This window comes from Balaenoptera ricei, chromosome 3, assembly GCF_028023285.1.
Source record: "Balaenoptera ricei isolate mBalRic1 chromosome 3, mBalRic1.hap2, whole genome shotgun sequence".
NCBI lineage: Eukaryota > Metazoa > Chordata > Mammalia > Artiodactyla > Balaenopteridae > Balaenoptera > Balaenoptera ricei.
This window is the reverse complement of record NC_082641.1, coordinates 57,201,397-57,223,317: the sequence shown is the minus strand read 5'-3', so window position 1 is coordinate 57,223,317 and position 21,921 is coordinate 57,201,397. Positions and strand designations below refer to the sequence as shown.

Genomic DNA, 21,921 nt, shown 5'->3' with positions numbered 1-21,921 from the left:
GTGACCATATGTGCGTGGGTTTATCTCTGGGCTTTCTATCCTGTTCCATTGATCTATATTTCTGTTTTTGTGCCAGTACCAAACTGTCTTGATTACTGTAGCTTTGTAATATAGTCTGAAGTCAGGGAGCCTGATTCCTCCAGCTCCATTTTTCGTTCTCAAGATTGCTTTGGCTATTCGGGGTCTTTTGTGTCTCCATACAAATTGTGAAAGTTTTTGTTCTAGTTCTGTGAAAAATGCCAGTGGTAGTTTGATAGGGATTGCATTGAATCTGTAGATTGCTTTGGGTAGTAGAGTCATTTTCACAATGTTGATTCTTCCAATCCAAGAACATGATATATCTCTCCATCTATTTGTATCATCTTTAATTTCTTTCATCAGTGTCCTATAATTTTCTGCATACAGGTCTTTTGTCTCCTTAGGTAGGTTTATTCCTAGATATTTTATTCTTTTTGTTGCAATGGTAAACGGGAGTGTTTTCTTAATTTCACTTTCAGATTTTTCATCATTAGTATATAGGAATGCCAGAGATTTCTGTGCATTAATTTTGTATCCTGCTACTTTACCAAATTCATTGATTAGCTCTAGTCCTATTCCTTTTCTAATGTTGTCTCCTTCTAGTCTCCCTTTCAGACTGGTTCAAGTTAAAGAGTGTTGCTGTAAAGATAAAGTGGGTAATACTGTGGACATACGTGGACAATACAAAGACAGGAAACAAATGACATGTCAGAGATCTAACAGACTCAGAATTGGGAACTGGTAACTTGAGGATCAAGGCTACTGTTCTGTCTCCCAAGGGTTCATAGTCTCTCTTTGCTCTGCTCCACACACCCCCTCCACCCATGTGTGTTCCTTTCTCTGCCCTCTGCTCACTCATCTTGCACACGGCCTCCAAGTGCCCCAAGTCATCCTAACATGTAGCAGGCACTGATCTAGGCCCTCTGGACAAAGCAGTAAAGAAACCAACAAAAGTGATTGTCTTTCTAGAGCTTATGTTCTAGTGGGGTGGGGCGGGGGTAGGGGATAGGGGAAAAATATAAAATAAGATGTCTATACAAAGTATATATTACACCACAGGGCTAAAAGTGCTGAAACACCACAGGGAAGAAGGATAGAGAAAATTGGAGAGGTGTGATGCTAAACAAGGTGGTAGGGGAAGGGGTCATTGAGATGATGATTAGAAAAATCTGTGGGAAGTAAGAAACCAGGCAAAGAGAGAGGGGTGGCTGGGGAGAGTAGGAGTGAGGTCAGATTGCTGCGGGGTAGAATGCAGATTAGGAAGGGCCCTGAAGGCCACGAAGGTTTTGGCTTTTACTTTGGGTGAGATGGGGAATTTTGAGTAGAGGAATTCTCTGATCTGGCTCCTATTTTAACAAGATCACTCTGACTGCTATGTTGAGAATAGACTGTAGGGAGACAAGGAAAGAAGAAGGGAATCCCTTTAAAAGGTTATTCCAATAATCTGGGAGAGTGATCTGGTAGCTTGGACCTGAGTGGAAGCAGCTAGAGCCTTTTACTACCCTGGTATGGTTTGGGGTCAAATCTTTTTAAAGGGCTTGTGGAATGGATGGGGCAGAGACCAAAACACGATAAAAAATGATTAAAGTCCCCTTTTAATAATCCTACAGATTGTTGCCACACCATCTGTGAGCAGATAATCACCAAATTTGATCACCAAAGACTCATTTGTCACTCCCCTTGCCATCTCCTTGAGGGGTTGGATAGCACTTGTTCTAAATGTGGAAAGTACATTTTAAGGAAATTTGTTCAGTGAATAATTTAATTAGAAAGGAGCCTTTGCATATTTCACAGGCTTTTATCTCTATTCTGAAATTAGTTGATAACTCCTTCCTGGAGACCTGTAGTCATCCCTTGATATTAAACAGATCACAATTGCCCTGATGGGATTCCAAAGCAAGATTATGCTACAAGGTATTAACCTCTGCAGACCTCACCATTTATCTAGTTGATGCATAGGGCCTTGAAGTAATTTTAAAACTTTTTTCCACATTATCTTAAGAAGATAAATGAAATGAATTGAAACACTGGGAAACTTATTAAGATAGTCTGAGGATCACTCTAAGTGGAAAAGTCAGATTACATCCAGGAATCTCACTTTGGAGGACTCATTCCTTCCCTTAACTCGTGGGGACACCTCCTTTTGTGCACAGTAGGCCCTCCAGGGACAGAGGGAGGGCGAAGCTCTCCCTGGTAACATATTTCTTTCCGGTCTTCAATGGTGACTGTGCGACTTCTGCTCAGGGTCCATAAAGAATGGAAGGAACCAGGCCTGGCCCCGAACCCAGATGTCCCGGAAGCCTGTACCTGATTCTCAAAGTCTCCCCCAGTATGCCTCAGAGTTTGGAGTTTTAGAGAAGGAAGACAAGGCCCGAACAGGGGCTTGGGAACCATGTGAGATCTAGCTTTGTCGTCCCTGAGCACAGGCCAGCGATGGGCAGTATGCAGGGAGAAAGTGGCCCATTGTCTTTTCCACAGCGCCCACAGTGCCTTTCAGAATGAAAGATCTGAATGTTGTCTCCATATTGCTGCTTCTCAGACTTGTGAATATTAACATTTGGTGTCTAAAAGGCCATGGCGGGGCTTCCCTGGTGGCGCAGTGGTTAAGAATCCACCTGCCAATGCAGGGGACAAGGGTTCGAGCCCTGGTCTGGGAAGATCCCACATGCTGCGGAGCAACTAAGCTCGTGCACCACAACTACTGAGCCTGCGCTCTAGAGCTCGCGAGCCACAACTACTGAGCCCGCAAGCCACAACTACTGAAGCCCACATGCGTAAAGCCCGTGCTCCGCAACAAGAGAAGCCACCGCAATGAGAAGCCCATGCACTGCAACGAAGAGCAGCCCCCGCTCGCCGCAACTAGAGGAAAGCCTGTGCACAGCAACAAAGACCCAATGCAGGGGCTTCCCTGGTGGCGCAGTGGTTGAGAATCTGCCTGCCAATGCAGGGGACAAGGGTTCGAGCCCTGGTCTACGAAGATCCCACATGCCGTGGAGCAACTAGGCCCGTGAGCCACAACTACTGAGCCTGCACGTCTGGAGCCTGTGCTCCGCAACAAGAGAGGCCGCGACAGTGAGAGGCCCGCGCACCGCGATGAAGAGTGGCCTCCGCTCGCCACAACTAGAGAAAGCCCTCGCACAGAAACGAAGACCCAACACAGCCAAAAATAAATAAATAAATTAAAAAAAAAAAAGAAAGCAAAACTTAAAAAAAAAAAAAAAGACCCAATGCAGCCAAAACTAAATAAATTAATAAATACATAAATGTAAATAAAAATATGTTTAAAAAAAAAGCCCATGGCAAATTTCCTTTGGCTTTATCCTATTCATTAAAGAAACTAACTTGAAAGAATACACACCCTGACAGGAATCCATGAAGCCATGCTCACTTTGAATGAAATAGAGGGTAGTTTATAAAGATATACTATAACTTTCCTGAACTGACTGAACTTTGAACAAAAATCTATTGCTCACCCTGGGCTGAAACAAAGGCCCTGAAGATGAGTAAGGAGATTCACGACGGCCCAGGGCTGATGTGGGGCATAAGGCTGCCTGCCTGTCTTGGGCATCTGTCTGTGGCAGGGAGGGTGCCCAGGCCCATCTCTGGTCTAGATGGGGGGCTGGTTGAAATTCAAGTTTCATCTTCAATGATGGCTTGTGTACAGTGTGTGTAAAATGACTGTCAGCTGAGCTGAAGGGGCTCTGCCATGGTGACGTGTCCTACACGAAGAGATGTCAAACCTAAAGGCCTTACATGACTACGAAAGGCGTATTGGAGACCACTGGGGCAGTGTTCTCCACAACTGGTGGCAGCTTCCTGGTTTGGGTGAGAAAGATAGAAAATGGGAAGGAGAACTCCAGGCTGGGTTCAAGCCCTGTGGCCCCAACCCCAGCTTTCCCTTTTGGGGTGAATAGCCAGGCTGAGCCTAAGAGGAGGAGGAGAGAAGCTTGACTTTCTCCTGCAGTGGGTTAGGAGGCCAAGGTTTGGTGACCACAGTAAGTCCCCAGGATGCTCTGGAACTGATAATAAGGCTACAAATCAAATTAGTCATGCCTCTGTCACCCTCAAGGAGAGATTTCCTTTCCCTGAAGACACAGGCAGAAGCCACATCTGGTTCTGGGGGCTGTCTTCTGAAAGGTATCTGGTCTGCCTCCGCAGAAAGAAACCAGAATGTCCCAAGGTGGCTGTGGTTCCTGGCGCCTGAGAGACCTTTCTGGCACTGTGTTAGAGTTGGAATCCTGGGGCCAGGCCCAGAGGAGTACATTTGGACAACTTCAGAGCAAGCAGGCCTGAGGCGTGTATGGGAGCAAGCTGGCAATGTCCAAAAGCTGGAGGAGGCAAGAGCAAAAAGTGCGAGCAGGCAGGTGGAGCAGGCACTGGGACAGCAGCTGGTTCAGCAAGTTCCCAGGAGCCCAGCTAAGTGCGCAGGCAATCTGGTTAAAGGCTTGGGACCAAATGAACAGAGAAGTCTTATTCCTCACACAGTAGAGTGAGGTGTTGAGAAGGCTTACCAGTCTCAGTGTCTCTTTACTCACCCCCTCAGGAAAGAGAGGCCAGTACCATGTTTCTAAAGTCTGAAAGGCCCTCACATAACAGCCTGTGCTGAAAAACACCCCGCTACGCCCCCAGCCCCCTCCCCAGCCCAACATACACATATACCTCTGGGATGGGAAGTAAAGAGCTTTCATGTTTTCAGGCCCCTTGAGGAAGTTTAAACTGGGTACTCCCTCTGGAGGGGTTAAGGTTGATAGAGGATAGGTCTTGAGTCAGGGATGTAGAAGTGGCTGGACCCAAAAGGGATTGCTGAGGGAATTCCCCGAGCCTGGGAAGATGGAGAAGAAGCAGACAGGGGACCGCAGCACGAGAAAGTGGACTGGATTTGCACTTGATCCCGTGATCAGCCAGCCAGCCCTCCTCCCCTTACCAACGTGTCCTCATTCCCTTCCTCAGTGACCTTTCTCTGACCTCTCACCCAATATTCTGTCTCCTCAATTCAGAACTTAGCGAAATGGCCATGATCTCAGGAACACAGAGGCTTAAAACAATCTTCTAACCATTGCTTTGTCCAGACTATGCAAATTCTGCTTTTGCATCTAAGTGTCAAGACCCAAGAACCCTTTTAAAAGGCAACCATCCTTTGGAATTAAACCTCTCTTAATCTTTTAAATTGAAGATAGATTCCAGGGTCAACATAAAAGACAACCAGAGAAAAGCCTAATCCCCATTGTTTAGCATTTTCCAAAGTTCTCTTCCTTTTTTTTGCCTTTGCACTATATATGTGTGTTTATGTACCCAGAAATAGTCTACATTAAATTATGGATTAAGTTTGTTTTCAGCAATAACGCAAATGTCTGAAAGTCTTCAGACTCTCCAACAGCTAACGTCTTTCTTTCTGTTATTCATACATAAAAAAGTAAATTTTATGGCCTTGCAGCTGCTAACTTTGGGGTTAGAAATTTGTCTGGTTTAGAAGTTTTAATGTTTCTAGTGGGATATATGAGATTTTGAGGTCCAGAATATTAAGTCTATGAGATAGCTCAGTTCTAGGTTGGCTCTACTTGTCTCTCTCCTAATCTTTCTCCTTGTCAAAAAATAAGAAGAATATATTGTTACAGAAAATAGTTTGCTGAAAAATATTCATTGCCAACACATTGGCATTGTGTTGGTATTTTGGACCATTTGATTCTTTGTGAGCCTGATTTTTATTTATTGGAACTCCTTAAAACATCAAGAGATTTTCAGATTTTGAAAATTACACCAGACTAAGCCTTTTACATAATTGATGCTCCCATTGATGTTAAAGGTAGTAAATGTTGCAGTCATTAGAACTAACTTTTGTATATAAAAATCTGAATACAAATGGGAATAGAGTTTATAACAAATTAGGTTTTTTTGTTTGTTTGTTTGTTTGTTTTAATGATTTATTTTTATTTATTTATTTATATATGGCTGTGCTGGGTCTTCGTTTCTGTGCGAGGGCTTTCTCCAGTTGCGGCAAGTGGGGGCCACTCTTCATCGTGATGCACGGGCCTCTCACTATCACGGCTTCTCTTGTTGTGGAGCACAGGCTCCAGACGCACAGGCTCAGTAATTGTGGCTCACGGGCCTAGCTGCTCTGCGGCATGTGGGATCTTCCCAGACCAGGGCTCGAACCCGTGTCCCCTGCATTGGCAGGTAGATTCTCAACCACTGCGCCACCAGGGAAACCCGGTTTTTTTGTTTTACATAGCCCATATGACTTTTTGATGACTTTGTAAAATATCCAAACCTTAATACTTTATGAAATATGAAATAGTCAAATATGAAATAGTGGTCAGCTATATACTGAACCACTCACTAACTTAATTTTATAATCACTTATTAGGTAGCTTTAATGTACCTGTCACTCTATCAGGGGCTAGGAAGACACAACCCAAATCTTGCTTCTAAAGCACTCTTTTTTTCTCCTAAATCACTCTTTATACTAGTTGGAAAGCATCACACACCTGTAGCAAAGAGTAAGAGAGTAATTCAAAGCAAAACAAGTGCTATGAGTATTCAAAGTTTAAAACTTGGTCAACTGGAACAATAGTCATGATGTATTATTAAGTAAAAAATAGATTATAAAACATTTATAGTATAATTTCATCTTTATTCTGTATTTATATACTACAGATAGTACTATGTATACTGTATTTAAATAGCATATATGTATTTATTATATACCAATATGAATACACATGAAAGGTTAACTGAGATATGGGATTTATGGGGGCTAGTGATTAGCATCATTTCTAAAGTTGTAAGAATAATATGCACAAGCTTGTTTTGCCAATTTCTAACAGTTTCCATAATTGAAACTGGTGTTTCAATTATTCAAGAAAAATGAAATAAGAAAGTTGTATAATGAAAAAAAAAAAAAAGTAAATTTTACTTAATGCTGTTTTGAGTCCTCATCATAAGAACTGTCCTCTCAGTTGATTGGCTAAAGTGAAAAACTAAATGCTAGTTGATTTTCAAAACAAGGTTTTGAGTTCGCTTTGTTCACATGTGATCACGTGTCTTGCTGTGAACGTATATTCAAAAAGAAAATCTCTACTCATTGGATTAACTCTAAAAGATAATGTGTAGCCATAGTAACCTCCTAGACATCACTTTATTAGCCACAAAGCTTAGAATAATTGTTTCTGCATCTATTTATTAAGTGTACACCTCTACTTCCACAAAGGATCTGAAGCAGCCCTTTGGAATATCAATAAATATCTATCTCCAGGTCACACATATAACAATAGCTCACAGTAGTACTTATATGTTTTCATTTTTAAAATATTTAAATGATTTTGTCAAAAGCTTAAAAATAATATATTTTTATATATTTTATATTATTTAAGTTAACTGTAATTTTGTACATTTCCGTGTTGCTGAATAATGTAACCCTATGGAACTTGAAATTCACATTATCACGAACAAGTCGACCATATGGCTAGTTATTATGTGAAGGCCAGCCAGAAGACCCAAGGTCCCCACACTTCTCCCTGTTGTCTTGGACCAGCCGCAGGTGCCATACTAGTTCTCACTCATCAGTATCAAGTACTGGGGAGAATCTTATCGGTTCTCTTTTTACTCAGCTAGTTGGCATGATTTCTTCTTTAATTGAAACTCCATTATTGCATATTCTGTAAACCACCTTTCTTTCTTATCCCCCTTCCCTTTTTTGGGTATCTTCCTCAAACTTATCTTTAGCCCAACTATCTCTTTCTGTGACAAAAATGAAATTTTGTCACAGTTTTCCACCGTAGCTTCCAAGGTCATTTGAAACCTGTGTGCTAGTTACAATTACCAGTCTGCTGTCATGTTAGAGCAAAGGCAGAAATTGTAATTCATTTTATACTGGCTTTTCTCAAACTATATTCCACAGAACACTAGTTCATCCAAATGTCAACGTGCGTTATGAGAAAAGGCTCCATGGTGAGTATGGTTTGTGAAACACTGGTGGTTATAACACACATTAGCATTTTAAAGACTCCAAGAAGTCCTACAGTCAAGAAATTTGCTTAATTTGACTCTTCCCACATTTACTTGCCACAGACACCCCCACTAATACCACTTTTGTGAAATACAATTTGGGACGTAAATACTCACGGTTCTTACAGCCTACCGGGGTAGACAGTAATTATCCAGATGATGCAGAGGAAGATATATTTACAAACTGAGATAATTACTCTTAAGACCCTGACTTAGGCTGGAGGTTGGAGAATATCTTTTCAAGGATGTCACTCTTTGCTCAAGACCTGATTGGTGAGTAGGAGCTAGCGAGGAGTCTTCCTCAGGTCATGTGGTCCATTCGTCTGTCTCAGTGGAATGGCTCCTAGGCTTCTAGGTCAGCTCAGAAGACACGGGCTGGGAAAAGATATTTCATTCTCTGTGACATGTGGCCATCCATTTTAGTCCCTGGTAATGTTGAGATTCCCTTAGAGAGGGAAAGGGAAAGAACAGAGAAGCCACAGAAGCTTTTTGGGGAAACAAGAACCCTCATAGGATTAGGAGACAGCTGGGATGTGGGAGGTGGTAGCTGGAGGGAGGAAAGAGGGAGATGCCAAAGATAGCATCCATTTTTATAAGACTTAAGTTATTTTTACAAATGATCGTACAGACCGTTCAACTGTGGTCTGTGAAACATAGACTGTCACTCGTCAGTCGTTACAGGATATTGTGTAGTACAAACCTCAAGAGTTTGGCATATTTTCCATCGTACACTTGTTACTTGAATGCTGAAATTATCCACCTTTACAGACGAATGGACTAAATTTAGTATTTAAAGGATTGAGACCAAGTGCAGGAGGCATTCACAATTAGGGAAGCAATTATGGGTTTATTTAAAGACCATAAAGTTGAGAATTCTTTCTTTGATTTTTTTTTTTTTCAGGGAAGATGATCTGAACATTCTGCTCCCTTGGACAGGGTATCTAGTTTTGAGAAATTTGATATTCACCTACTTCTAGGCTCCCCTAAATGCAATACAGTACAGTAAGGCAGACCTTAGTGCAATGTTAAACAGATGGTGGTGGCTTGTCAGGAGTAATGTGGTTCTTGATGACTGACCAACAGAGGACTATTGATACATGATTTACCTTAGCAGGTAAGTTCTGGCCTGGGAGATCAGATGGTCAGAAATCCAGGAATCTAGCAGAGAGTGACAGAGAGAAAGAGAGAGGGAGAATGAGAAGAAACAAAACACTTAGACCAAGTAGGGAGTGCAAGGAGGACAGATTTTCATGAAAGGATAGGGTCTCCAAGGGTTGAAGCTTAGGGAAGGGGCAAGAAACTAAGAGTGTTAGGAAGAGACTGTATTGCTCTCAAGCAGTGCAAACCTACTGCGCAACATGAGATTTAAGCTTGCCTCAATGGTGCACAGTCAGTGTTGTGAGAACTCCTCTTCTGGCAGCAAATCCAGAGCTACTAGACTGGCCCTGAGGGTTTAGGGAACAGAATCAGAACAGAACAAGTTAAAGAGTTGTGGTGCCAGAGGCAGCCCTTAGAAATGAACTCTTCTGGCCGCATTTTGATTTTTGGATTGGTGGCATTGTAAAGTTAGCACGTGACTTTGAGTAGTAAAAACACAAAGGGAGAAGCCCTCTCTACAAGCTTCCTCTGGAGGAAACCTCACTAGTTTGTAGTTGAAGTCCAGAGAAATCTGTCTGTCATTGAATTGTCAGTGTTATGTGTTCTTCAGAGTGTGGGTTCTGGAATCAAACGGACTGAACCTCGAATCCTCACTTAGCCACTCAGTAACTGCTGTATCAGTCAGGGTCCCTTCAGGAAAACAGAGCCATGCCAGTTACTAGATGAGACTTAATACAGAAAACAAATTACAAACGGAATGAAAGAAGTAAAAAGCTAAACAGGAGACAATGAGAACACCCAAAGAATAGCAAAAGTAGGAGCCTAAAGAGTCAAAGGGAGGATGGGAACTGGGAACATGGAAGAAAGGCACTCTTGTGGGATCTGGGACATGAAGAAGATGCAGTTATTGCCAGAGATGCTACCCAAAGCATGGGGGAAAAATATCCTGGCTTCTCCCTTCCTTCAGCTCTTCAATTTCTTGCCAGTGAACCTCTTTGTGAGCCAGAAGCCAGTTGGCAAGGAAACCTAGGAAATACAGTTGCACAGCCAGCAAAGCAGAGGAAGGCCAGGAAATAAGTATGAGAGCAAACAGGCAAATGACCAGCCCAGGAGCTATGTGATCCATCTGCTTAATGTTTATAGCCTCAGTTTCCTCATTTGTAAAATGGGAATATTATTCCTACCTCTTATGGTGTTGGGGTGATTAAGTGACTTAACATATGTTTCGGTTGAGTTTTCTTGCTTGTAAGGAATAGTCTCACACACAGAACTTCAAGTAATTGGAGTGGCAGAAGGGAGACAGCTGAAAGCTATGCGTGAAAGCAGGGAAGTAGAGGTCCAAGCCCAGGGCCAAGCTTCATAGTAACCAAGGTGGAGCCAAACAAGCAGCCTCTGGGAGAAAGGGCAGAAATGACCGCAGAGCTGTGTCTCCTGGAGGCTGAAATCAGAAAGACCCCGGCAATCGCCAGCACTCCTCTGGATCTCTGTGGTGCGAGTTGTAGGATTTTGCTTTCTTTCCTACATTATCATGACTCCACATTTCTCTATGGGTTTGGTTTCCTCTTTCAGCTATCAAGTTGCATCTTCATCTTCCACTCTAAAGCTTGTAAGTTTTGTGATCTCAGGGTTTCTCCTTCCTCATGACTTTGGCTTGATCGTGATCCATCAGAGCCCTTTTGTCTCCTCTCTGTCTCAGGATCTTTCAGCTTTAGTTCGCACCGAAAATTGTTTACCTCTTCACATATTTCCCAATTTAACTTCATTGGGTCCAGAATCTTATAGGGCCAGTTCCTTTTCATCTGGTGAAACTTTTCATTTCATGGCCCCTCATAGAAGCCCTATGGCTTGGATGCCTTTGGGTAAGGAGCCCACCGTTGGTCCAGTCAGCAGTTTTGGAGGGAGTAGGGCAGGGTGATATGGTCCAAAATATGGCTTCCTAGCACTGTCCCTTTAGAAGGGGCTGTGGATTGGTAACCAGCAGGGGGCCTCGCTTCTGTCCCTGGGTTCTCAGGGGTATTTTGGTTCCTGTTATCCCACAGGAGCTAGAACTCCTGGCCACTTCTGCTCACTTATGGTTCAGACCTCAATGGTCCCACTTTCCACTTTTTCTCCTCTGATTATAGCTCATAGAGATAATTATCTTGTTTGGAACATGGCCATGCCTTTTTTTTAAAAAAAATTATTTATTTATTTATAGCTGCATTGGGTCTTCGTTGCTGCACACTGGCCTTCTCTAGTTGTGTTGAGCAGGGGCTACTCTTCATTGCAGTGCATGGGTTTCTCATCAGTGTGGCTTCTCTTGTTGTGGAGCACGGGCTGTAGGCGCGAGGGCTTCAGTAGTTGCAGCATGTGGGCTCCGTAGCTGTAGTTTGTGGACTTAGTTGCTCTGCGGCATGTGGGATCTTTCTGGACCAGGGCTTGAACCATGTCCCCTGCATCGGCAGGCAGATTCTTAACCACTGTGCCACCAGGGAAGTCCCGGCCATGCTTTTCTATTTCCTTTTTTTCTATTTTATGTATCACAACAATGCCTTTGGAGCAAAACAAAGCCTCAAATTTTGAACTTACAACACCATCTTGACAAGAGTTCATGCCAATAATTTCTAAAATTTATGACTAATACAAAGCTGGAAGTTATCAAAAGTAAGTTCTTATGAGAAACTCTTTTAAGAAGAATGGGTGACCAAGTGGAGAAAAGACAAAAGAGATAAAGATAATCTTAGCTCACAGATTGAGGGAACATGGTGTTGATACCAGTGAAGGTACTAAAAAACTAGAGTGTTGTGAAGAATATAACTTCAGGCATAGGCAGTTTTGGAGACTGAGGTCTCCTTATCTTAAAATCAATAACTCTCTTACATTAACAAAACAAAAACAAAAACCCATAAACAACAGTAACAATAAAATCAACAAACAACTGAAAGACTGGTACTGGTGAGTGGATGACTCAAGTGATAAAGGGAAAATGAGCTCAAAGACAATTTTAGAGATTGAGATGAGGGTGAGACACTTTGTCTTAAAAATCATCAAATCCTCCTTGCCTCCTCCCAACACACTGGCCAAAAAATCCCAAACCAACCGATAAAAAATCAAGAATAGACTGGGACTAGGCAATATATGAAACCATGTGAAAAAAGTGAATGACCCATGGGGTTTGTTGTTGAGTGAACAGAGTTTCTAGGGAGAAAAGGATTATAGCAAAGGATTTCTCAGCCCATCTCAGTTTCTGCCGTACAGGTAGACAGAAAGGAGGGGAAGGCAGAACTAACCAACTCAACTCTGTCCACCAAACTCCAGGGTCTGTGTGGGTCCAGGGCACTGCCCCAGACTGGCTGTGCATGAGCACTCTGTCTTCCCTCAACTTCTCGATGGCCTGTCAGGACTTACACCTCTTGTTTTCTTCACCAAAGCATTTGGGGGAGTTCTCTCACCTTCTGGAGGCGGGGGTAGGGCAAAAGAGGACTGAGAATGTTCTGGCCTCGGCATCTCAGGGAGAGAAAAGCAAGGCTTTCTGAGGATTAGAATGTACACTGTGGGGCTTTTCACTGCCTTTCAGACTTACAGAGTGAACCCAGATTGATTAAGGAGTGAAAGAACTGTCTTCAGAGATGGAACACTTCCTGGTTGGAAATTTTCTGGCTGGACTTACTGATTGGAGAAAGGAAGGCTCATTTAGTGCTGCCAGAAAAGAAAGGTCTGGCTGACATCTGCGGGGTTGTTCTTGTCTTCAGAGTAGACAGGATATTGACTAGCTGCCTCCTGGATGATTGTACTGGGGCTGAAAGGTGGATCCGGCCCTGGAGAGTCAGAGGGGATAAGTCCAAAGTGAGATAAATCTGACATGGAGGAGTGGAGGGTTAGCAGGGGAGTCGAGCGACCTGAGACCCCTTCCGGTTCCTGAGACCCTCTCACAGTGTGGCCTGGACTTTCTTTCCTCTTCAACAAAAAGGAGGATTGCACAAGATTATTTTCAAAGTCCCTCCAACTCTAATACTCATTCATATAGGTTGGGTAGGGGGATGAGGGCAGACAGGGCACAGAGGATGGTTCAGCTGGAAGCCGAGGGTACAGTTTGACTTTAAACATCAAAATGGCAAAAATGGTAAAGAGAAGAAAGGACCCAGTTTCTCTCCTCTCAGAAAGATCAGGAGATTTTAGATTTGATTTCATCAAAGTTTTTTCTTTTTTCTTTTAAAAAAAAAATAAAAGATCATACTGTATTTTACACATAATCCCTTCTAATGACTTCAATACTTCACCAGCCTCTGTGTAGCTACTGGTTTTCACATTTAAGGTGGGAGGTCTTCATTTAAGGATCTTAAAAGTTTGGATATGAAGCTCACTCATGGCCACACTCTGGGAAATTACAGAGGTTGTGTCTAATGTTTTTGTTCCTTTACTGTTTATTCAGGTCCATCCCTCACCTTTTCTTCCAGATAGAAGAGTCCAGAGGAAATGCGTCTTTAGATTCATTCACTATTTATCCAATATTTGTTGAGAGCTGCTAGGTGTTGAGACCTAGCCCTGAGATAGATGCTGGTGACAAAGGAGGAAACAAGAGAGATGTGATCCCTGGCTTCTTGGTAGCTACAGACAGGTGTGCATGTGGAGGGGCACAGCCTGGAAACAAGAAAGCAGAAAATAAGTTATGTGATTATGTACTGTGATGAGAGCTATGAAGTACACAAAGGGCTGAGGGAGGGGAAATGGTCGGGTGAAGGTGAAGCCATCTGGGTGTGGGGCAGGGGTAAGAGGAACTCTTCTGTATGGGAGAGGTGTCTTTGCAGAGGTCACATTTCCTCTAAAAGTTGATAAGGGAAAGCAGTTATGCCAAGAATGCAGACCTGATTCTGGGCAGAGCAAAACTGTAGTGGCCTCTGGCACGTAAGAGTGACTAGTGAAAGGAACTGATGGATCCCCAGAGCACTGGGAAGACGAATGCACCTGCTCTTTTCTACACACTATCATATATGGAATTTTAATTTGTAAGATTTAGTTTAGCTATCAAGAATACCTTCCTAAGTTTACATATATGAAACACTGGCAAAGGCTCTTTAAGATGAGTCTGGAACTGCTCAGCAGGCCTGAACTTCTTCAGCACAGGACCTGTCAGAAGTGGGCTCAGCGTGTTGTCTCTTTCCGTGTGAAGACCAAACAGGGATACTTGTTTGCAAAGTTTGGGAGTGGAAAAATCTCCACTTTTTTTTTTTTTAAATTGTTCCATCAGTGGAAGCCCAAAGAATGGAAAATGAATTCAAATGATAATAGTTAACCTTTATTGAACCTAATATTTGCCAAGCTCTTACTAATTGTTTTACATGTTTATTTTAAGCTTCATCTTTATGAGGTAAGAGTTATCATTATCCCAGTTTTACACATAAAGGCAAATACAAAGAGGTCCATCTGACCTAAGACCCCAAGGCAGTAGGACTCCAGACCCTACTCCCTTAACCATTAGGCCACACTGCTCGAGGCATCAGTTTCCCATAAGGAATTTGGCTTATACAACATTAGAAAGGAGGCACGGAGTTTCTCTCTGTTTCTAGAGTTCTTTAAAAGAATGTCAGTTTTCCATCCAAGAGTGAGACTTGTGGAACTCAGGAATTTGTACTTTTAGATTGTTGTCTAGTTGATTCTAAATGCTATTGGCTAATGTTTGAAAAGCACACACAGGGACATTCACAAGTATGGAGCCAAGAGGCTGGATGGACTCTGAATTCCTTCAATAATAACAATAACAGTAATAATAGTAATAGTATTAGCAGTAGTAGTAGTAGTAGTAATGTCATTTCTTGAGTGCCTTCTCTGGGCCAGACATTATATGTGTTTCCGTGTGTGATTTTATTTAATCTTGACAACTCTGCAAGGAGCATATGAGTTTACATTTTACAAATGAGGAAATCAACTCAGAGACAAGTAACTTGTCTAAAGCCATGCAGACAGTGAGTTGCAAAACCGATGTTCAAACCCCATCTGCCTGCTCATGTTCCACAACATCATACTTGGTATCTATCATTCTGTAGGGTCATTTTTAGAATCCTGGGTAGCCAGATCAATCTCATTTTTTTTCTTGTCTCATCTCAAAACATAGCCAAATAATTAAATGAAATCTTTCTAGATACCTGGCCTTTGGCAAATTGTTTAGCCTCTGATTACCTTATTTGCAAAATGGGAAAGAAAAAAGTAGTGCCTGCCTCATATATTTGTTGTAAGGATTAAATGAGATAGTCTACATAAAGCATTTAAAGAAGTACCCAGCATTCAGTAAACACTCGATGAATGTAAGCTACTATTACTATTACTGCCATTATACTGACCAGATCTTCCTCAAATGAATTTGTACAGTTGTTCCATGATCAGAATTTCTGATAACCAAGATTGATTGCTGGTTTCCTCTTGGCCCTTGTGAACCAGCAAAAATCAGCCTACTCCTTAAAAAGCAAAAGCAAAGAGTCCTCAGATGTCTTTGACCATCCCTCACAAGATATCAAACATGGCATAACATTTCTCAGCTCAGTACCCTCCAGTGGAAGTGGAGCTCTAGTTTGCATCTGCAAGTTCATCTTCTCATTCCTGCTGCTTTCCCTTTGTCAGGTAAACTTATACTTTTCACTAATCATTAACATCCTCTCCATCCATCCATCCATCCATCCGCCAACCCATCCATCCATCCATCTAGCAAATAATTGTTGAGGACCTAATCTACACCATGCACTCACTCTTCCAGGCACTGTAGATGCAGCAGTGAACAAAACAAAGATCCCTGCCGTCTTGGAGCTTACACTCTAGTGGGGGCTGAGAGATTAACATAAACAAATAAGGCAAGTATAAAATATGACAGAAGCTGATAAGTTCTATGGAGGAAACTAAAGCAGGGAAAGGATATAAGGAATGTCAAGGGGTGCATTTGCATTTTTGGAGAGTGTTTTCAAGGAAGTCTTCACCAAGAAGGCATATTTCAGCAAAGGCTTAAAGGAGATGAGGGAGTGAGTCATGTGGATTTCTGGGGGAAGAACTTTCCAGGGAGAATTTCAGCAAGTGAACAGTCCTTGAGGCAAGCATATTTGAGTGGGAGAGACCGTAATGACAGTATAGTCAGAGGGGCCACATAGAACATTTTAGGCCACTCTAAGTCTTTGGCTTTTACTCTGAGTGACAGGGGATGCCATTGGAGGGTTCTGAGCTGAGAAATATTATGATTGACGTTTTCATGGGAAGACTCTAGCTCCTCCATTGAGAATAGGTTACAGAGGGGCAAGGATTGAGGTAGAGTGGCAATTACATGACTGCAATAATGCAAGGTCATTTAAGGAAAAAAGAAAAATTTTATTAAAAGAATATTGGGTAGCTTATCAAATATCTGAGAGGTCTAAAAGCCAGCTCTGTCATAGTGTATGTCTCTCCACTGCCAGCACTGCACCCTCAATGTTGTAGCCTGTGCTCCAAATGCCATTGAGGCTGGACCCGTCTGCTAAAAACCACTGCCTAATGTCATCATATGTCACTTCTGATCACTGGGCTTCTAATTCTAGGTCTGGAGGTTATCTGTGATTGGTGGGGCCTGGGTCAGGTAGCTATGCCCATGCTCTAGCTACAAGGGCAGGAAGCAAAATAAGTGTCTGACACTCTCAGCTTCTATAGTGGGAGATGGGTGATTCCCAACCATAGGGACACGGATTTAAAATGTTAATTGGCCATAAAGGAATGACAAGTATCCACAACTGGTGGGGTCCTTCTGTTCCTTAGCCCTTGCACTTCTGCCTGGTTGTGTACCAAATGGCAGTTTGGGGTAAGTCTTCTCATGGTTTTTCCACAATGGCAGCAGCAGTAGAATACAATTGTTCTCATAGTTATCCACACAGCTATCCACCCTGCACCTTCACAATGTTGGTGATTCAGGTACATGATGTGAGTCATGCTGAGATGTTATTTCCATTTTTCTATAACATTTTACCTATTCCATCATTGAAGGCATATTGATTCCCTCCTCCTGCTCCTTTCATATCACTGTAATTGACAGTTCAGAATGGTGAATATACAGGGAAATCTATTGAAAAGAGATATGTGAAGTCAGGGATGAGTAATGAACACCCTGGTATCCTCACAGCTGTCAATATATTTATCTCAAATCACTTTGTCAAAAGGTGGCTTGTTATTGAATGAACCAAACATTTGAGATAAACAGAATTTACAATCTGCCATTCCTCACTTATCTTAGACTAGACTACCAGGCATTGTGTCACATCCTGTAAAGACTCCTTCTCTCCCCCCGCCCATTTTCTATTTAAATTCAATATTAATAGGTACACAATGACCAAGAAGAATTCACATTTCAAACCCAGAAGCTGAAATGGCCCCAAAAGCCTAATTCATTGTCCCTACTTGCAAAATTGTTAACTCAAAAGTTAATATTTGCAGATAGTTGTTAGAGACTGGGAGTATATTACCCTCTTCCACTCTTGTTTGATCTTATGCTTTCAATTTTTACTCCTTGCTTAAAACTTTCAGTGTTATTAAGTAAAACCTTGATGGGATTTTAGAAGACAGTTCCCCTGCTGAAATAAACTGGGGAGCTGTTAAAAATGCCTGTATCTGGGCTCACTCATGACTAATTAAATCAGACTCTCCAAGGCCCAGCGTCCCACCCTCCTTCATTCTGCAGCCAGCGGCTGAAAACCACTGGTCTGGGCCTTGGAAGCATTTGAATTTGAATCAAAGAACATCCAGGTGGTGGCTCAGCTGGTAACAGAACTTGACTCAGACTAGACAAGGCAATGTAGCAGGTAGTCTAAAGATAGTGTAGGTTTTATATCAGGGGGGGATAAGGTACTAACTTAGGGCTGTGAGGGGGTAAAGTGGTGAGGTTGCAGGAAAAACCGGTGCTTCCTGCCAAGGTCACACTGTTCTATTCTTGAAGAATTTGAATTTCATCCAAGGGTAGAATCAGCCTTAACAACAAGATGGAGGAAAATGGGTTGGAGAGGGTGGGCCTTGCCAGGACCAGAGAGAGATCTTCAGGGATGATAACAGAGGGAACAAGAGGCTTTGGTTTGGAAGGCGTGGCTGCAACGAAGGCGGTGTCCTGAGAAGTGTAGCTCTCAGAAGCAGCGATGTCAGAAGCCTTAATGAGGCACTGCAGGCTTCGGACTAGTCAAGCGATGGGGCCTGGGCATCTCCCGGGAGCACTGGTAGTGTTATTTGGGAAGCCTTCCCGTTTCATTGCCTCCAGGCCTTCCTAGAGATTGTGGTCCCTCTGCATGTCTTAATAAACTGCTGTTGTGATTAAGGCAACTGGGGTAAGCCCGTGTTTCAGTGAAGACCTCTGAATGATACACGAACATGCTTATTTAAGATTCGCTCAACTCAACAAGACAGAAGATATTATTCCTACTGAATAGAAAGAAAAGTGGGAATCAGAGAAGTTAAGAAGCTTCTTCAAGGCCAGACAGCCAAAAAAAAAAGGCAAAACTGAAGTCAAGTTCCCATGTGAATTATTCCAGAGCCATGCCCTGTGCTCTGTACAGAGTCTGGAAAGGGGCCACATAGGCTGTTGGGGGGAAGTTTGAGTATCTTTGGCTTAGCAACCTTCTCCTTCATGGTTCAGCTGAGGGCAATGACGTGGGGCTCAAGGTTGTCTAAAATTTGCTAACAAATGTTTGGCCTCTATCAAAGTTATTCAAAGAATGTGGGGTCTGACTGGATGCTTCCATGGTTTTGTGTTTTTGTACCTCATAATTTCCTAGCAAAAAGCCTTTCTGAAAAATTTCTTCCTTTTCAGCATAGAACTTACAGGAGAAGGGATTTTTCCTACCCCTCAGTCAGTATCAAAGTGGTCTCATGCGTATGGCCTGGGGACCCCGTTTTAGAAGAGCTGGGTAGATAGTGAGTGGCCAGGAGAGAAGAAGCCAGGAGTCACTGTGGGTTCCTCTTCCTGGTGACCACTCACAGATGCCACCCACCCGTAACCTCCAGAAACAAAACATTTGGACCCCAAACCACTGTAGCCAGAGCAGCTCTATCCAGTAAACCAACTCTAGCTCTCCTTGGGAAGTCCATGAATTTAAAAGCTGGAAGGGACCTTAAAAATCTCATCTTGCACATGAGAAAACCATTCCAGAAGGGTTTTCCTGAAGTCACGCAATTAGAGGCCTGTGCTGGCCATCGCTTTGGGTTGAACACAACAGGAACTAGAGAAGCACTTTATAATCAGAAAAAGAGAAAGGTTAAAAAAAGAGCATATGGCTGTTTATGTGTTTTATAATTTAACTGGGGAGACATATCACATACTGAGAGATGAATGACCGTGTGAACTGTGAAAGCGCTGCAGGAATTCAGGGACGGGGGAGCCACGAAGGGCGGGGTGGGCAGACCGGCGTATGCGGAGGGGCCTCCGGGGAGCCGGCCAGTCGGCCGGCCGAGGCGCGGAGAAGGGCGGAGAGCGCAGCGGCGCCTCTGCGGCCGCGCCCAGCCAGCGGAGCCCGCGCCCCCATCCAGCCCGCTCTACCAACCTGGGTCTCGGAGCAAAACTGGGAAAAGCCGCGGAGACGCCTCTGCAGAGTGAGCCCTCGCCTTGCCAGCGAGGGCAGCGAGCCCTCGGGTAGGGAGCGGCTTTGCCATCCCCGGCTCCCCGCGGCCTCTCCATCCGCTTCCTTGGTCGCCTGCTGCCGCTTTAAGCCGAGACGACCCACCGCGGGAGGTGCAGCACACCCGGCCTTTTCCAGCTAACTGGGGTGGGGACACGTGCGGAGCCGGCGCTCCCCTCTTCTCCCCCCGCCGCCCCCTGCCGTGGGGACACGTGCGGAGCCGGCGCTCCCCTCTTCTCCCCCCGCCGCCCCCTGCCGTGGGGACACGTGCGGAGCCGGCGCTCCCCTCTTCTCCCCCCGCCGCCCCCTGCCCCTGCCCCTGCCCCTGCCCTCGCCCTCGCCCTCGCCCTCGCCCGGCACTCCGAGGCCTGGGACCGCATCCCTGCGCGCAGCCCCGCCCGCCTCCGGTCTGCAATCCGTCCTCTTAAGAACGAGATCCTGCAACTGAAGGTGCAGCTTTCAAATCCCGGTTTCAATATATTTGTGTTTCCTGTCTACCGAATCCCACTAACTGCTAGTCATGCTGCAGGACAAAAAAAAAAAAAAAAAAAAAGGTGCCTTCATCCTTCTTCAATGTATTTATTCACAGTAGCCATGATGTGGAAAGAACAGGCACACAGTATAAAATCCAGGAATAGGGCTGTCAAGAGAATGGGAGCAAGACAAGCAGGTAACACAGCCACTATTCCAGAAATCGGGAAGGACCTTGCCCTCCCTTCGCTGCCTTGGCCTCCTCTGCGAGGGAGAAGGGGAGAGGGGCTGGGGGACACCCCCCCCCTCCACCCCATCTTTGCTTTCCTGTTTGCAAGAAAGATAGAGTCGCAGTCAGTTGTCCAAGTTTTGGTTGATTTTGCTTTTTGGAGCCCTTGCTAAGGGCCACAAGGTCCTTCCAGGATCGATAGAAAGCTTTTTCCTCTGAAGTTTTCATTCATTCATTCCACAAATATTTACTGAGTGCCTAATATGTGCCTGGCACGGCCCCAGTGAATAAACCTAACATCTTTGCCCTCATAAGAATTTACATTCTCATGGAGGAAAAAGAAAATAAAGAACATACCTAATAAATAAGTGAATTACATGTTAGAAGATATTTTAAAAACGTAAATCACAGGGGGGACTCAGAGTATGATAGGTTCCTATATAAAATCAAGTGGCCTAGGTAAGCCCGGGTAGGACCACACAATGGAAAGGTGCCAGGCAGGAATGAGACCATCTGCAGATTAGTTACCCCTACCCCTAAGCAGTCCCTTAGGAGTGCTTCTCTGTGTCCACAGATCTGCATTGAGCGAGACCCTTGAAGTGGGTGGCTGTCTTTCACTTCTAGAGTAGGATGGGAGGCGAAGCATCAATAATTCATATTTTAATAGAGAATTATAGCTCTGACTTCCCCAGCTTCCATTCCTAACCTCTGGAGAACTGGGGAAAGGGTTGTGATTCTTGAAAACAGGTAGGAAGCTGGGGGAGGGGAAAGATGATAAAATCCAAGGAGTTTTGTGCTCTGAGTCCTGGCCCAGGAGTCCTGTGGTTGGCTTCTGAGAAAGCTAGTGTGAGGTGGTTCCAGCTTTAGGGTAGGAAACAGCTATATATGGCGTGAAGTCAAAGGCCATATTTTAATAATAACAACAATAATTAAAATAGCTGGTGTTTATTGAGAGCTTACTATGGCATTGTGCACAGGTTTCACAGGTAGCCTCTTAGTCTCTGTCTTTTCTTCAACTGGGATGTCACGTACACTCCATGAGAGAGAGGACTTGCACTGTTCACAACTGTGCCTGGAACAGTGCCTGGAACATGGACGGTGCTCACTGAATGAGTGAATGATTGCAAGGCGCTCTGCTGCGGGCCTTACAGTGAGATGCTGAGGAGGTTTTAGGCCCTTTATGTTCTTCAGAGTGTGGCAAACATAATGATATACCTTTTTATTCTTATAGTTAACTGTTCTGCAAATGACTCTAGGCCTTCTTAGAGTGCTTTTTCTTCTCTTTACCATGCTTACCACAGGCAGGGGAAGAAAAGGTGAAACGGAAACTGTGCCCCCTAGAGAAACAGAAACTGATGGCTAAGAGGAATCCTTGAGCTTGTCTTGCAGAGCAACAGATAGGGGAACAGTCTGTTAAAACCCCTCTGCTTGTAACCTGCCTTCACTGATTAAGCTCACTTAAGTTATTTTGTTTTTCTTTCTCTTTTCCTCTCTTTAACTGCCTTCCCTCCCAGCTTC

At 43.8% G+C, this 21,921-nt stretch overlaps 1 long non-coding RNA gene across 1 annotated transcript in view; it reads right to left on the bottom strand.

The window, feature by feature from the left end:
* Window positions 1-19,884, bottom strand: part of LOC132363657 (uncharacterized) — a 31,365-nt gene extending 11,481 nt beyond the window's left edge. Inside the window, exons 1-4 of the long non-coding RNA XR_009502632.1 lie at window positions 19,629-19,884; window positions 13,545-13,740; window positions 12,770-12,917; window positions 8,140-8,397 (exon numbers count right to left, since the gene is read on the bottom strand). This is a non-coding gene — a long non-coding RNA (uncharacterized LOC132363657). The remainder of the gene's footprint in view (window positions 1-8,139; window positions 8,398-12,769; window positions 12,918-13,544; window positions 13,741-19,628) is intronic.
* Window positions 19,885-21,921: the final 2,037 nt, after the last annotated feature.